The 3,919-nt window shown below is 34.7% G+C and overlaps 1 long non-coding RNA gene across 1 annotated transcript in view; it reads left to right on the top strand.

Annotated features, from left to right (window-relative positions):
• The window catches only part of LOC113458709 (uncharacterized), a 12,030-nt gene extending 8,815 nt beyond the window's left edge, over nucleotides 1–3,215 (top strand). The window contains exon 3 of the long non-coding RNA XR_003379223.2: nucleotides 1–3,215. This exon is cut by the window's left edge and continues 1,594 nt beyond it. This is a non-coding gene — a long non-coding RNA (uncharacterized LOC113458709).
• The last annotated feature ends 704 nt before the right edge of the window (nucleotides 3,216–3,919 follow it).

Below are 3,919 nucleotides of genomic sequence, written 5' to 3'. Positions count from 1 at the left end.
AATTAACGTGATTTGTTCTATTTAATTGCACCACTGATGGTCCTCAGTATTTCCTGCTGTGCTGGTACAGACATTTTACACATTTTCCATTAAATCAATTAAAGGAGTGTAGGGTTATGGTGAGTTCATGAGCAGCCTTCTTAGCCCCTTGGTTTGTTGTGACTCATTCTTTTGTGACTATAAAACTTGTTTGTAATGGTGTGCAAAAATCTATTGGTTTGCTAGTCAAGGTGATTTAAAGTATTGCCTAGCAGTAGAATTACCCTCTAAGGAAACAAGGAGAGGTGAAATGGCAAGAAACTCTTTATTTTTAAATACTTCCATCAAAGAAATTTTGCTTGGCTGCAAGGAGAGTATGAAAAGATGTAAAACTGAATTTGTACATAAAAACCAAAGACAAAGACTAGGCATATTACTTTGTTCCAGCCACAGTGTTTCAGAGGAAACTTTAAAAGCAGCTATTTAAATGTACTGAGAATTAGAAATGTTTGCTCGATGCATTTCCAATGCAATCAAAATTAAGTGTACTCTATCTGATGCTCTGCCAGCTTTTATGTGCTCAAACACTAATTTTCCAGAAACAGTGATTGCTTCTTCATTCAACACTTAGATTGGACTGTGCTTTGGGGTGGAACTATGTCACCAAAGGTGGCAAGAGCATACAGAATGAAGCAGGAATTACAAGTAAAGAAGTCATAGTCTTACACATAATTAAGTGCTGCCCTGAAAAACTGCATGTTTTTCTCTAAATCTGCCACTGAGATAAACTGTGTTATTGGACAAAAAGATCACCTAAAACTGGGTGCTTGATAACTTTGTGCTTATGGTAAGAATTCTGAACCCAGGCCCTTAAAATATCTGTGCATTGGGAAGAAAAATGGTCTTGATTGGTCAATTTTGAAAAATATTTCAGGTTACTTAAATTAGCCCAAATTAATGGCTAATATTGTTTTTAGTTTCTTTTTTGTTTGCCCTTTTTAAAATGGTGATGTAACAACAAATACTTGCAAACTGAAAATAAAGTCAACAGTCCGTAAAGTATACCAGTATAATTCAATATCTCCCTATTTCTTGTGGGAAATTCATGCCTAATCTTAGACAGATTGTCTCCATACTTGCTACCCTTGTGTTTATCACGTTGAAGCATTTACCTGCTTGGACAGACAGGCAGATATCCCACTGCCATCTCTCACCAGCAATAATTTCAATGTGAAGTACCTATTTGTGCCAGTGACAAAACCATCTGTTTCCTTTTGCTAAGAAAGTGACAGTGATCCCTCTCTGCTGACCAGGGTACCCTCTGAAATTTTATTTACAAATTCAGCCCCTGGTTTCTGACACAAGGAGCTGTATTTATATCACTCTCATCTGAAATTCCTGATTTGTGACTTCACAATGTCAACACTCCCAGAGAGGGTAGCAGCTTGGGTGATCTATCCTTGTTGCTGTGAAATAGAGGCTTGCAGCTGCCAAGTGTTTAGAGCCAGCCTTCTACAAGTACCCTGGTATCTAACTATCCTCATTTCAACATTAAAATCCTGTGGTAATTTGAGATATGAATGGGAAGAAAACTGCACAGGGATCAGTGCAAGTATATGTCTCCATTTTGTAGAAGATTTCATAGTAAGTAACACAGAACAGAAAAGCAGATTTTTTCTGTTTGGCACTGAGAAGATGAGTCTAATAGTCACCACAGTTGTCAGATTTTAATACTAAGATTATTTTGTACATATGCTAAATTACTAATGAAATTCAGATTGAAAATTACTAAAAAAGTTCTTAGTTTACCTAGTAAATATCTAAATGTCAGGATCTTCAGAGTGCTTGAAAGAGCTTAAAAAAATCTAGGTTTTTTTTTTAAAGGCTTTCTTGGAGAAGAGAACAAAAATAATATGAGAAATTGAGTATTTGGGAGAAAAAACTGAAACAGGAATTGTTGCATTTTGTTAGTAATGAAACCATAAGACATTTTCCAAGCACATTAACTCTTTTGGCATTTTATGTTCTAAATGCCTAAGAAAACAATAAATTGATTTCATGTTGTATTACTGCTGCTCAGCTGTAGGGGATGGCATTAAATCTCATTAAAGGTAAAATAAAATCGAAGTAATCTGTTTAAAATGTTGACCACTTAGTTGAAAGGGGAAAGAAAAATAAGTCCTAGAAGGCCACGATGTCAGATACAAATCCTGCACCGGACATTTTACTACAAATTTGTTGTTGATGTAAACAATCTCTTTCCAATGCTGCTCAGTTGGAAAATTATGTTCAGGGTCCAGTGAGATAGAAGTATGCTTTTTAGTCAACCATTTTAGTGGAGAAAATGGACAGTGTATCCATATTCAGTCCCTGACATGCTGATTTCTGCACATACTGATCAAAAATGGGACATCTGTTTCTGTATTTGTTCCAATATTGCTCACAGGTAAATATAATGTCCATGGTAATGAATTTCTTTAGAATAACTACCATGCCTTTGAATTTGTACTTGACAGTTACATTGATGATATGTTGTTTTAAGTCCATCCACGATGAAATTTTCAATCTGAATTTTAACATAAAGCAGAAAAAGCCAATGGCAACTCCAATATAAGGTTCTGTTTTTTCATTATAAAAAACACCGAATGACAGATACTTGGAACTTTAGTTTCAAAGTATTAACTGGCTTACTTGCTTGGAGGAAGAATCTTGAATGACCTCCAATGCCTTAAACTAAGAACTGTCATCTACAACCTGCCTTGGACCAGTCCCATTCAGTGCCTTATTAACAACCTAGATAATGTAATAAAGTGTCAACTAGAAGGACATTTCTTGATATTCAACAGAGTGGTCAGTGAGATAAACTCAGCTTTATAAAACTGCATTACCTTAGGTAGGAGGTGAAAACCAAAGCACAGATATGGAGGAAGCAGCACAGCAGGGAAGAATCTATTGTAATGAATAACAGACAAGGGAATGTCACTACCATCCCCTTTCCTAAACCTGCTAATTAACACTTTAGCATGAGAACTTCACATACACTTAAAGGAAGGTCTAGAGGAGGTGAGAAAAATCTATGAGCCACAAAAATGTAAGAGAAAAAAGTGCAGGGATATTATCAGGTTGTATGATTTTTACTGATGGCTATTTCAAAAGCTGTCTAGCAAAAGAAAAGAGAGGAATATAATTTCACCAAAAAAAAAAAAAAATAGAAAGAGCTGTTACTTTTTTTCCATATGTTTATGTCCTGTAGTAAATGAATTTTGCATAAAGTAATTCTATGGTAAAGATTTCATTAGATATTTTAATAACTTCCCTATTATTAAAATAAGATTAAATAATAGAGAAGCTGTGGAATTCCCTTTACTGCAGAGTTGTTGTTTTTTGTCTTTTTTTTTTTTAAGCAATATCTTGTTTATCTGAAGAACCCAATTACAAGTCATCCAGACAAATAAAAGCTTCAACTCATTCCTGAGATAATATATTTTATGAACTCAACCAAGTCATTTGAGGGAAAGGTTACTAGGGAAGCTGAATCTCCCTTTCTTGTCCTGAATGGACTCTAAGACCAAAGACCAGAGTCCTTGTTTCAGTAAACCTCAGAATAACCTATGAACCTTCTGAAGTGCTGTCAAACTTCTCAAAAGTAAAAATCAGAATCTGACTAGCAGCAGACTCTTTTGTTTAATCTGTACTTTAAAGTAAATACCTATTAAGCTAATCTTCATGGACAAAGACATGCATCCATAATCTTTGATTTGATTATTCAACTCTATTGTAAGACTTGATATAATTCCTAAGAATAAAGTAATTTTTTGCCACTTGCAAATATTTTAAAATGACTGTTTAAGTGAAGCTGTACACCCAAGAAAAGAAAAGCAAATTATTTATTCACTACTCCACATTGGCAGAAAGATTGTCAATTTTCTGTAGAGCAGGA

The sequence above is a fragment of the Zonotrichia albicollis genome, chromosome 1 (genome assembly GCF_047830755.1).
Source record: "Zonotrichia albicollis isolate bZonAlb1 chromosome 1, bZonAlb1.hap1, whole genome shotgun sequence".
Classification (NCBI taxonomy): Eukaryota; Metazoa; Chordata; class Aves; order Passeriformes; family Passerellidae; genus Zonotrichia; species Zonotrichia albicollis.
The sequence above is the reverse complement of the archived record's forward strand: the minus strand, read 5'-3'. Positions and strand labels throughout refer to the sequence as shown.